General features: G+C 38.7%; 1 long non-coding RNA gene across 2 annotated transcripts in view; it reads right to left on the bottom strand.

Moving 5' to 3' along the window:
- The window catches only part of LOC134473931 (uncharacterized), a 68,538-nt gene extending 62,428 nt beyond the window's left edge, over positions 1-6,110 (bottom strand). For both annotated transcript variants that reach the window (XR_010044433.1, XR_010044434.1), the window contains exon 1: positions 5,987-6,110. This is a non-coding gene — a long non-coding RNA (uncharacterized LOC134473931). The remainder of the gene's footprint in view (positions 1-5,986) is intronic.
- Positions 6,111-13,860: the final 7,750 nt, after the last annotated feature.

Raw genomic sequence — 13,860 nt, 5'->3', positions numbered from 1 at the left:
GATCTGCAGGATCAAGTGTAAGGTCTGTCTGGTGCGCTGGTCACCACAAAAAGAAACCTAAGCCCTTGATCCTGACTCAGAAGCAGCATGATATTTCTTTTCTGAGAGTCTGTTCTATCACAGGAGACTGTTCCACCCCATACAGTGTAATGACATAGTACAAGGTGTCCTTTAAGACAATGTGCTGGTTTTACTTGAAGTTTTGTACATCATAAGAGAGGGAATGGAATAGAAAGGAAAGTAAATGTCTTCTGAAAAAGACTTCTACCAAGAAATAACGCATTTTTAAAAATCTGTAACGTTGCATGTCAGAAATATATTTTATTATTAGCAATTAAAATTTACTTTATTCAAGAATAGAAATCTGGCTGGGTGTGGTGGTTTAGCTCCTTAATCCCAGAACTTGGGAGGCAGAGGCAGGAGGATTGCCATAAATTTGAGGCCAGCCTGGGCTGCACAGTGAACTCAAGGCCAGGCTGAATTACATAGCAAGACTGAGACAAAGAAAGACAGAAAGAGAGATAAAGAGAGAGAGGAGAGACAGAGACAGAGCGACAGAGAAATGCAGAATAAGTTGTTATATTACCCCTGATCTAATCTTTGGCTTCTCTGTATCTGACAACTCCTTGAATAAAAGGTGGCTAGAACATTTCCTGTAAAATAAGTTTTAAATTTACATCTGAACTATATTTCAATAATCATCCAGGTTCTACTGCCTTAATTATAACAAAATACACTTTTCCTAAAACATTTTATGTTTAAAATTTCTTACTGGTATGATCAACCTTTCTATGTTTTTAATAATAATAATATTTTCCATCAGGCATAAAGAAATACAAATAAAAAGTCATTGTAGTTTTGTGTTAACAGTATTTGAGTCTTAGAAAAGTAGTACAGTTTTAACACATGTACTTAAATTCACAAGAAGTATTTCACATCAGAACAAAATCAAACCTTTTTTTAAAAATCATATGAAATAAGCATTCCAATTTTGTATGGATATTTGTATGTTTTATAATCTTTTACTATCAAAATGTATCACAAGCCTTTCCAACAAACCAATTACCTAATTCAGTAATTGTTTTTTTTTCTATTCCAAGCTACTACATATGCTTTCACAATTATAAAAAGTATCTTCATTTATAGATTTCTGTTTCTGCCATTGTATTGCATAATGATATAACTACAGTAATGGTTTTCCCTCAAGTGATTTTTCCCCCCATATAGATAGCTCTGAACAACCACAACGCATCACATCTATATCAAAGAGGGGAGGAGGAGGAAGATAAACAGTTCTAACAGCACCACTGGCATTATCCACTAGATGTCAGTCAAGCAGTTAACATCAGTTTACATTCTTAATCCTGGTGACACAAACAGGAAGTTCAGAAAAATCTATCCGTGATTCAGAATGAACATACTATACCACAAAGATGCCAAGAATTTTCCACAACGTGAGGAAAACCTTGTGACTCGGACCACTGTCTTACTCAAGAGGGACTGTGGCCATCAATGTAATACAGGCTTTTTCCAAGAAGCATGGTTAGTTGAGGACAACTGTGTGGAGGCATTTGAGGTGACTGTAATCAGTTCACGAGAAAGACTATGTCATTGTTTCAGAGAGTAATATTCTAGAAGACAGCAGAGAAGAAGGAAGCAGAATATTTCTTACACACATAACAGAAAATTTCAAAGAACACATACATAGGACCCCTCCCCTCAAAAAAGGTGATTATATTGAGAATCAAATAGTCCTGGAAAAATTGACTTAAAACAAGACATCTTGGTTTGTTGCTACCAAAATCCATGAATTCATTCTGTTCTTTTAGACACCTGAAAAACTCTTCTCAGTAAAATAGAATGTGAGATTTGTAAGATTTGTAAGGAAGTTTTTATAGGAAAATGTCATGCAAGGTACTTATGGAAATAAAATGACTGTTTATCTAGTTATCAGATTGTATAGTTCATTGTGTTCACTGTCACCATAGCCTGTGTTTGAACCCTTTGTAGTAAGACCAATCTCACATGAATGATATCAAGCATTCTACACAATTCCTAAATAAATGTGATAGGAAAAAAAGAAATGAGGCATATAAAGATATTTTAGAAAGTCTTGACTTGATCAAAATTTAAATTAAGAAACCAAATTAGACTGTCTCAGTTCTATAATTTTGCAATTGTATGATGCAGCATTTCTTCCTCTCACTGAAAAGTTTTTACAATGAGTAATCATAATGCATAAGTTGTTCTTAAAGATAGAAAAATGTAAATATGCATTATCAATTATATTATTCAACCATAACTCAGATCCATGACTTTCCCAGCGTAATGGTTTATAATTTTTTCCCTCTCATCCCTGATGCAAGTCAAAGATTTCCTTCCCAGAAGTCTCTTTTTTTAATGTCTTTCTACCATTTTTTCATTTATTTATCCATTTACTTAGTATGTATCTTTTGAGTACTATTTCTGTGATTGGAAATGTAAGGCCATAATAGTTTTTTGTTGTCGCAGTTGATGTTGGTGGTGGTGGTTTTTGTTTTGTTTGTTTTTTGTTACCCAGAATTCCCTTTACATTGTCTCTCCTGCCATTCCTCATTTCTCAACCCCAACTCATCATTTCTTCATCCCTACACTCCCACATCTTATAGCATCCTCTCTCTGAAGAAATAATAGTTTGGAGATCTAGCAAGATCAACCCGCTCTAAATTCTGCTGCAGATAATTCACAGTCAGGAGAAGGCTCACCACTATAGTGTATTTCCAATGATTATCAGCAGCGTATGATACTTTTAGTACTGTGAATACCACCAGTGATGAGGTCCACAACATGACACCAGAGCCGAGCATCAAAGAAGTAAATAGTCTGCATGTCTGCATGCTGAGAGGAATGAGAAGCGTACCAACAGGTATTGCTAATTTCAGTACCATCTAGGTTGTTTGCACACTATTTATAAAATCCTGTATTCATTCATCGCAAAAAACATCTGTCAGCATCTTCTACATAGTAGAAGTAAAGCTGTAAAGTAGGAAGATGCAGTCTGTTCTCTAAGAATCAGAAGTCTGATGCTGAATACTGATGAATTAAAGCACATGGGTTCTAAAGAGAAATTTTTTAAAATCACTGAGAGGGATGAGTAATTACAGTACAAAGCAGCAAGTAGTGTGGTCACTAATATAAATAAAACACAATGCTGTGCAGGGCAGACTGGATATTCTTCCAAATAAGATGCCTCACCTGCAGGGGGTCTTAGTCTTGTTAGTGGATCTCTTTGTTCAGATGCTATTTTGGATTCAGGGAACCTGGAGGAACCTAAGGAAAATATCACTCAGAAAACAGATTCTAGCCCACTGTTACTATTTTCAGTTTTGCTTCCTCAAAAACCTTATCAAAGTGTGTTGCCACTTGCAACACAGAAAAGAAAGATCTGAAATTAAAAGCCATCCCCTCCTCCCTTCGTACTGTCGATACTGAGCTCTCTAGGAAAGACTTCAAGTAACAAATCCTGGAAGAGCTCAAAGCCAATCCTGCTGTCACTTTGCACAACATAGACAAAATGACTAATAGACTGTTAGAAGGGAGAAGTTTATTAAACCTAGCAATTAGCTCTTTAAAGGGATGTGGTGAGACTAAATGACACAAAATACACAAGGTAATTTGAGCTTTTGCAAAGTAAAGACAGAGTTTTCTGGTTCAAAGGAATAAGCTCAAAAATTTAATGCACGCTTGCCTAGCACTTTAAATTTTTGTGGCTTTTACTTATTTTATAAAGCATGCAGGGCAGGTTCTGGTCTTTCTGCAATCTCTGTATCGAAGTCACAATGAGAGACAGATTGTACAAATGCATAGAAACACTCAGTGGTAAAGAGTAGGATGCTGTTGAAACTGGACCACGAGGTGATACCATCCCATTGCACTGGTGACTAGGAATGAGGTCAGTGCGAATGAGCACAACTTCGGCACCAATGTGACTTCCAGAGGGAGATGAAGGACTGACAAGAGTGAGTCAAGACTCACAGGGGTGCACTAACATGTCCAAGATCCCACAGCTAGGTTACTTCCAGCGCTCAGAGACTCAACATAGGAGTCCTCCAACGTACCACAGTTTTTTTTAGAGTTGTTAAAGCAGGGAAAGGGGTGTGTTGGTCTCCCTATGCTGCGGGCCTAGTTATACAGGAAAATTTCTAGATGCTGAGAAGACATTACCTGATTTAATTCTCACAACAATCCTATTGCTAGAGTCTAAGAAACTGAAACTCAAGATTTAAGTTAACTCACCCAGGGTTACCAAGTGCCAAGACTTGAATTTAGATCTGTCTTATTCACCTGATTATGCTTCTTTTATGATGATTATTTTTCTGCCCATAATATGTTTATTTCTTGTGTTTGTTACATAAGCATACAAGAAGGTTATTCCATTCTTGGGTTTTTTTGAGGCCTAATACACATTTTCTGAAATAGAATTGTGTTTGTTAGACGTTGAGGTATATAATGTCACTTCCTGCCAAGTTATCCAAAGGGATTTAGAGAAAATGTTAAAATACTTAATTTAAAAAGCAGAGGCAGTAAATCTGCCCTTTCAGTGAGCCAATACAAGCCATGGGGGGGCGCCTGGAGAAGAAAACAAGCCAATTTACCCTTCCTGTGAGTCAGTGGAAACCATACTGGGGCTGGGAGGAGAAACAAGATGCAAATTCACCCTTCTCATGAGACAACTGGCATGCAGGCTGAGAGACAAGAACCACGCTCCCCCAACCCCACACCCAGAAGCAACTGGCCGGTGCAGAGGACAGGCTGAGGACAGCACCTGAGGTACAAAAACAATCTAATGTTTGTATTGTTTGATTGACTTTGCAGGCCTAAAGCTGGTAGTCTAAACATCTGTTAAGAGGATAGCAATATGCAATATAGCAAATGGGGGGATTTCCTTCTGTCTTATTTTTGAAATCTAATGTTCTCACTGTGTTGTTTTGTTCTGTTTTACTGTTTTGTTTTATTCAATGTTCTGTTTTGATTGGTTTCATTCTGTTTTGTTTTATTTGATTTTATTATTTCACGGTATAGGCAGCAATTTTAAAGATAACAAGAGGTATTATGGTAGCCATTGTTGATTTCCTATTTTTTCTGAAGTCCCATATCACTTTCACTATTCTGTTTTGATTGGCTTTATTCTGTTTATTTTGTTTGGTTTTATTCCCTTTAAAATTAAAAATAAAAAACAAAGCCAACAGAGATGCAAGATATAACATGAATAAAAGTCAATAGAAAATTGAATAAACACTAAACACTGACCAACTGGATAATCCAAACTTTTAATTATCTCTAAATGAATTTATACTTTTGAAAGGTTAATTAAACATTTAGTTATTAATTTGGTCATGTCTGTTAATTTTATTAATTTTCCAAGGAAATATGAAACCGTATTTTTAATTTTAGGAGGTATTTTGTATGCGATAAAGTATTCACAAGGAAAATATTTTAGCAATATGTATTGTTATAGAAAAAGTACATGGTCAGGGATGGTGGCACAGGCCTGTAACCCCAGCACTTGGGAGGCTGAGGCAGGAGAATTGCTGCAAATTGGAGACCAGCCTGGGCTACAAAAGTGAGTTGAACACTAGTCTGAACTGCATAATGAAACCCTGTCTCAAAAAGAAAAGGTATATGGATATGAATTTTTCATAACACAAATTATATCTTTAGCAGTCTAAAGAAAAAGAATGCTGCTTCAGTTTTATTGGAAAATAAGACATAAAGGGAATATTTTCTGCTTTTCCCAATTTGCTTTCCATTGCCTTAAACTCCTGAAGGATCGGACATATGCTGGCATGGAAAATAATTAGAGTGCTCATTGTTAAAGGAGATTGTAAGATGAACCCTTTCAGCCCCCAAAATGCTCTATCCAAAAGCAAACAACCCAAGGATTGTTCCTTATCCGGAAAATTGTTCGTCTCTCGCCCCTCCCACTTCCTCAATATTCTGACCTTACCCCAGCTGGTCAGCCAGCCCCACAATCCATTAGACTCTACAGCAGAAATCAAATGCACACATGCCGGCGCTGTAATTCAATTCATCTTCTCCTTGGGTTTCCTCTGCTCTGTGCCAGGGTCATTTGTAAGGCCATCACTCACTCCAAACTGTTGCACCTGTGCTGCTATTGAAACACCCCTTCCTCCCTCGCGGCCTCCTTTGCCTTCTTCCTCTTGGGATCTCAGTCCTAATCACCTTTTTCCCAGGCACAAAAGCTCTTCCCCTGCCAGTGAGGAATGCTAGAATTCCCTCAAGCATTGGCAAGGAAATATTTAAATGTAATCAGAGGATCTTCCTTTGTTTTATTTTTTTTTTCTCCTAGGGAAATTAATCTCTCTAAGGTATTCGATGTATTCTTTTGCTCTTCCGTGAGGCAACACCATGCTACAGAGCTCAAGTGGTCACAGCTTGCAAAGGCTGAGTATTTTCTGCTCCTTTCTGCCCACACAGATGAGACGTGCCTGGTTTCCTCAAGCATTCCTAATTGAATCCTTTGCTTCATTTAAATTGTTTTAAACTTGGCTGTGAGAAACGCGGGGCGTCTATCCTTTCCCACCCCCACGGCAGGGTGAAGCAGAACTGCTGGCAGCTGTGACTCTGCCACTGCTGCTCCCTCCCAAACCACAGTTCCCTCGCTCCTGAAAAACTTCTCAGCTTAATTCTCCTCCGCCATTGCTAGTCTGTGGTCCTTTCAATGTTATATAATTCCTAGGAGAAAATCTAGCCTCTTTTACATAGCGTTAAAGCTTTAAAAGGACTGTCAAAATCAACCCAGTCTTAAAACCCTGCTCTAGCATATACTGCTGTGTGAACTTAGACAAATGACTTGACCTTTCTGCACTTCCGTTTCATTATTTATAAAGTGTGAGGATAATACCAGGGCTGCCGTGGTATCTAGCACAGTCTCTGGTACACACTAATATTAACTACAGTTGCAGTGATGTTTTAACATCTTGAAAATCTTGCTGGCCAAGGAAACATAGTACCTCTCAGGTCCAATCAACCCTAACTGCACTCAACGCATCCTCATTCCTTGTCTAATTCACACACCGAGGACAAATCCAGGCAAGTACAGCCTGCGCTGTCCCTCTATGATCTCAGCCCATGCACGCTGTTTCTTCTGCTCTACCTTCCTTTTCCACACCAACCCCAATAAGGGCCCTGGCCTTTCCATGCCACAGTGTTTCTCTTGCTCTTGCTTCCGCCTCCTGACCTTCACTAGGCTTCCACTGTGCCCCCAGGGAGCGCGCCAGCCCTCCCAGGCCCAGGGAACTCTGAGGAGTGACATAATGTTTTTCTTTTGATGACATTGAGCTCTCGGTGTTGTCACTCAAGCACACCTCAATAAATTAAATCCAGGTCTAAATTTAGTATTTAATGAATGCAAATGCCCCTTCTTCTCCTATCATCATTTAACAGTTACTGAGTGTCCACAGGGATCAAGAGGCAGGCAGGAGGAATGGCAGGACTGTCAAACAAAGCACAGACAGACCTGAGGACAGGCAGGGGTAAAGCTGGAGGGGCCAGCACTGCAGGCATAAGCACATGCGTGCATGCACACACATACACACACACCGAAACACACCTAGAGGGTCAGACCAGGAGGCCTTCAAGAACTTGCATTTGTAGTAAGTTCCCAGATGCTTCTGCTACCACCTAAAGGATGATTGTTTGATAACTGCAGCATTAGAGGATGTGAAAATGAGCAGCGGAAGCAAGCAACTGACAAGAGAGGGTAAACAAATACCCAGGTTGAACAGAAGCAAAGTTTTGGAGTTTGGGGAAAACATCATAATGCAGATGCCTGCTTCAGTAAAAGTGCCTTGATTCTTGGAGCAGAGCTCCTAAATAAAATACACTCTCCCAGTCTCAGGGTGCTTTTGCTGAAATTTTTATTTTGTGTCTAGATTTCTTTTGTATCTGAGCATTGTTTATTTCTTCTCAATTTGTTTTGTTTTTCTGTTCCTTTGTTTGCGTATTGAGCCAGTGTCAAAGCTAACAGTTTGCCCTGCAGAAGGGAATGACTCTGTGCCCTGCTTTGCTGAGAAGCAGTGCCAGTGACCACTCAAAGTCAGCATCTGCTGACCATCAGATTCACCACTGAAGGTGGCAGGGTGGTAGGAGCAGAGTCCACCCAGCCTTGGGACCTACCAGCTGCCCAGCTGCTGGGAGAGAGCAGCCAACAAGATGCCTCAGAAGCTCCGGGGCATTGTGGCACCTCATTTAATCCCCACCAGGAAGCTGTAAGGGAAATGTTACCATCTCTACTTCAGAGCTCAGACAGAGATGTCTTTTACCCATTTCCTCCAACAAAGAAGGGACCAGATCTAAGCTTGGATTTTTCAGATCTGACCCAAAAACCTTATTTCCTTTCCATTATTTCATGTCCCTTTTGTGTAAAAAGAGAGACTGAACTCTGAATCTTTAGTTCTCGCTGCCTAGTTCAGTCTGTGATGCACCAAGTTTCCTCTTAGAAATGTAGAATGGAATAAAACCAAAAGGTCCACACCTTCCTAGCACAGCCTATCACCTACAATAGCATCAGTTGGATGTAACCTATCAAATATCAGGTCTGAGTACTAAATAGCAACACAATTTTCCACCTAGCTCAGTTTTAAAGTTATATTCTTTGGTAGATCATTCAAGGGTGCTAGGAATGAACCTATGTATCTAGATTAGTTGATAACTTTTTTAAGAAATCATGAGGATTGTAAGTAGAGTTAGCAGAGTTAAAGAAAAATACAGACTCCCATTTTTTTTTAAGACAGTCTTGCACAGTTGCTAAGTGACCAGACCAGGCTCACACTCGTCATCTTCCTGCCTCAGCTTCCCAGAGTGCTAGGATTGTAGGCAAGTGCTACCATGCCAGGCTAATATTGAATAATCTTTTAATATACATTAACCTGTAAAAGCTTGGAAAACACACACACACACACACACACACACACACACTATATATATATATATATATATATATATATATATATATTCTCTATCTATGTTTCAGATTTATCTGGACATCTTGTATTTTACTTGGCAACTTGCTATAAAGGCTGTCAGAGGTCATTCTCAGGTTCTGTACTGTTGGGAAGAAGAGACAGAAGCATAGCACCTGAGCAGTGTGTGAGGCAGGAACAGACAATAAAGGAAAACCCCTTCCCTCCTCCATGAGCTGCAAATGCTGCTTCCTTCTCTTGCTGCTCCTGATCAGGGAGACTTGTGAACTACAGCTCCAACATCACTTTATAAATCATTACTCGCTTCCTGTCCATTAACATCACCAAACAGCAAGGGACAACTCGTAAGCTATTATCCTGCAGTCAAACCCTTGCGTCAAAAACATTAGCTCACCAAGAATCTTTGGACATTTCAAGGAAGGATTGCTCTTCCTGAAATAATCCTAAATCTCCCTGCTATTATCACCTCTTCAAATTATTTAGCCATAAATACTCTGATTTATCTTTTTTCTTTCACCACATCATTGCCACCTAATCAGTTTCCAATTATGAGCATTTTACTTCATTATCTTCAATAAAACAAAAAGCAAAAACACCAGAAATGATCAGCTGAAACATATAAAAAATTCAAACCATGAGGACTGCTCTTCAGAATCTTACTAGCTGCTAAAGATAAAAAGAGAATAAAAATATCCCTTTGTGAACCAAGGTTGGAAGTCTGGGGAATTTAAAATGGATTTGGAAACACCAGTGAGTCCTCTTGAACTACCGTGGATACCTGATGCCTACTCACTGCACAAGAATGCCATCTGGTGACAAGCTGAGCGGGTTCTCTGTGCCCTTGATCCCAGGGCCATGGCATCGTGAGCCAGGACACAGAGCAGATGCAAACAGGGTGGATTTTATCTTGTCATCTGGGAATTTGGGGTTGAGACTAAATTAGAACTCAGCCTCTTGAATATGGTTGTAAATTGGAGAGCTGTCCAAGAATTTGTTCTACATGAGGTCTGGAAACATGGAAAAATGCAGCCCAAGAAGAAAGGAAAATAGACAGTGAAAGAAGAGACAGCAGCTTTTTCTCTTCACTCAATCATTCATGTACTCATGCATTTTTCATTTTACAGTAAATGTCAAATAGTTATAGAGTTCAGGAAGGGAAGAGCAAAGGAACAAAAGTCTTTGTCCAAAACTAACAATAAATAAAATAATTAAATAGAAAAAATAATATATGTCATACAAACACTAAGAAAATTAAAAAATGCAATAGAAATGTAGCACAGTTTCAAATAGAATGTGGTCAGGAAGGCCTCACTGAGAATGAAACTTTTCAGAGAAGTTTCATTTCTGAGGGAGGTTGTATCGGTCAGCTTTCCACTGCTGTGACAATGAAAATAAACTTGGAGGAGGACAGGTTTATTTCAGCTTCAGAAGATTCAGTCCATGGTCAGCTGGCTCAGTGTGTTGGGCCTGAGGTGAAGCAGATTATCAAGGCATTGAACGCATGTGGTAGAGGAAGCTGTTCACCTCATGACAGCCAGAAATTAAAGAAGAGAGAGCATGAGCCAGGGATCAATGACAAAAATTTACCCTTCAGAGGCACATGCCCAGGGACCTGCTTTTTTCCTACTAGGCCTCACTTCTAAAGTTTCCATGTCCGGGGGCTGGGGGTTTAGCTCAGCGGTGTAAGTGCCTGTTTGGCAAACACGAGGTCATGAGTTTGATCTCTGGCACCAAAATAAATAAATAAATAAAGCTTCCATGACCTGCCAATAGTACCACCAGCAAGGAACCAAATCTTCAACATGTGAGCCTTTAGGGGACATTTCATATACAGACCACATTGGAGTGGACACCTTGAGGGGAGATGTTTCAGTGCTTTGGAAGTACCTTGAACTCAAACAATTAAAATAACCAACTACCCAATCTACAATATAAAGTACATTTACTACATCCTCTAGATGGAACACCAACTTCTCTTGTCTTGGGTGAGCAGCCATCAAACATTCATCACATGTATATTGGGTGGTGTCAGAACAAAGACCAATAAAATGGATCTAGAGTAGTGAGCTCAGATGTGAGCAATAACAAGGGTACCATGCAGAAGAAGGAAGGCCGCTGAGTGTGCAGTGCCATAGAGTGGGGTACAGCCTCCCACTAGGATCATACAGAATGCATACAGCAACCTCCATGCCCCATCCCAGAGCTATCCAAAACATGAGGAAAGATACTACTGCCAGTTCAGTCTGATATTACACCCAGAAAAGAGGTAACTGGGAAAATGTCAAGATTCAGCTAATGGAAATGATAGTGTAGAATCTAAGTCAGAAGGAGATCCTGTTTGAAAGCCCTACCTATGTGAACAGGTACCTGAACCTGTTTCATGCATTATACTTGTTACATTTTCTTAAAGTACATTTAAAGAAAGTTTGTCTGCATATATAGGAAGTCAGACTATAGTGCAATTCCAAATATGATTTATGATGTCACAATCTTCATCAGCAGCTAGTGACATTTTCATTGGGTAAAAGAAGACACGACACACTGGAGTCTTTCCAAACAAATAAGCAAATCACCCTCATGGTGAGATAACTGAAAGCAGAAAAAAGGAAGGCACACACGAGCCAAAAGAAATAAAATAAAAATGAATCACTTAAAGAGTGAGGAGATAGAGAAGAACCTAAAATTAAGTCAGCAGAACAGCTGGCAGAAGGCTGGCATCCAATTGACCTGGTGACTCTAAAGACAGAGAGTTCTTTCCCCTAGGATCCTGATGATCTCAGGCACTTCCACAAACAAGTACTATGTCTAAGTTAGTATGCAACATGCTAGAGACTTTGAATTGTTTCAGGCATCATTGGGTTATGCTGTCACAAAAGTCATTTTCCACTGTGCTTGCGAGACATGTCACATATTTGTTTCTTTGTTGGGTTTGTAATATGTTTCATTTTTTCTGCTTCTTTTAAATGTTTAAATACAAAAGCTCAGAAGACTTTACTTTTTCCAGTGTATTAAAATAGTCTTGAATACAGCTACCATTGTATCATAGCAAGGTCAATATGAACCAATGACATAATCCTTCAAATTATGACTCAGCTTCAAATCATCTCTGATTTAGGATTGAGTTCCCAAGGTGAGTTGCAGCAAAGAAAGGAAAAACACATTCTTACAGTGAATTAAAAAACAAGGTGGGGAAATTGAAGATAGCAAATTTTGAGAAGAGACCACAGTCTCAGCAAAGTCCAGACTCCAACATGGCTACTTTCAATCCAGCCTGCCCCAACTTACCTGCCCCCCGAAGCTAGGACAGAATGATCTACTTGCAATCCTCACACTGGTATTTCAAAATATTTTCCAAATTCTTGTGTTTGACCTCCTTTTTTTCTTCAGTGTCCTACCTTGTTGTATACTTAGAAACACTACTTTTTAAGATGCAACAGAAGCCTCTCTAGAACTTTCTGAAGCATTAACCTCTCATTCCCGAAATATAGAATTAATCACTCCATCTTTTATCTCTTTTTTACCACCATACCAACCACATATTCTTAACAGAATACCATTTATATTGTTTTTAAATTTAAATATTGATTCTCCTCCTACCAGACTTGAAGTTCCTTAAGGATGAAGACGGTACCTTGTCATGGTTATACCAAGATCCAGTACCTAAGGGTCGAGTTGTGAAGTTACATAAGATTTTAATTCTAACAGCATTAAATAGTTTTTAAAATAATTCTCTAAGCAATGGAAAATTCAAGCTAATACAGATGATGTCATCTTCCCAAATCTACAAACTGAATTTTAACTTCCAATGACAACCTCAGTATGTTTGGAAAATGCTGCTAATATGTCAGATTGCTGCTGATGTGACCATGAGCCACTCTAGGCATTCTTGAAAAAATGAGAGTAAAATGGAAAATGTTCTAGCTGCCAGCTAGTCACACTCCAAAGACTGGATGAGGGACTTTGTCTGGTCAGGGAGTCAATCTCTAGGCATTCTCAGAAAAAATTAATTTCACATTTTTATCCCCCTTATTGTAATTAAGTTGCATCCATTAACTGTTGGGTATTTCAATGTGAAAGTCCCATAGTTACTTCAAACACAGTAGTCAAAACTCCACACCTCTCATTGGCTCATTTAATTATTTTCCTTTTCCTGCCAGTAATACCTAACTCCTTAGACCACTTGACTCCAATGTTGAGATATCTTCAATTCTCTTCTTTGCATCTCACTTTTTATGTTACTGATGCATCAGACTTCAAAAGATGCAGTCATATAAATTGCTTCCTTTAATTTTTACAGTAAGACTACTAGAGATAAGAAAAATGAAGATTAGAAAAACTGTCAAAGGTCATGACATTAGTAACAATGACATATTCAATACTCAAATCTCAATCTCATAATTTTGGATCCAGTTGTCAAATTCAAGCATTAATCTGCCCTATTTCATTTTCTATGAATTTGATCCTTCTTCCTATTCAAACTATTCTCAACTCTCAAATTATCTACATTTATCTCCACACATCAAAGTCATTCATCCCAATCCGTGCTCCAAATATAATGCCAAATGAACATGTCCAGAACATTGCATTTTTCATATCCATAGCAACATAAGATTTCAATCACCTCCACTGCCTGAGAATAAGCCCCAAAGAGCTTAGTTGGGAGCAATGTGGAAAAGGGACAGCCACTCCCATGTATTTCTGGCAGTAATGGACACTGGTATAATCCTTTTAGGGATAAATTAGAAATTATTCATCAACATTTGAAGTATGTATAACATATGCTTTAGCAAGTTTAAGGACTTATCTCAGAAAAACTTCCTTATGAAAAAAGAAATTATAATTCATGTTTGTTGCAATATTGTTTTTGATAGTTATA

Source organism: Cavia porcellus, unplaced genomic scaffold, assembly GCF_034190915.1.
Source record: "Cavia porcellus strain 051 isolate PalLab524CR breed Dunkin Hartley unplaced genomic scaffold, mCavPor4.1 scaffold_29, whole genome shotgun sequence".
Lineage (NCBI taxonomy): Eukaryota > Metazoa > Chordata > Mammalia > Rodentia > Caviidae > Cavia > Cavia porcellus.
Note: the sequence above shows the minus strand (reverse complement) of the source record. Positions and strands in the feature narration are given on the sequence as shown.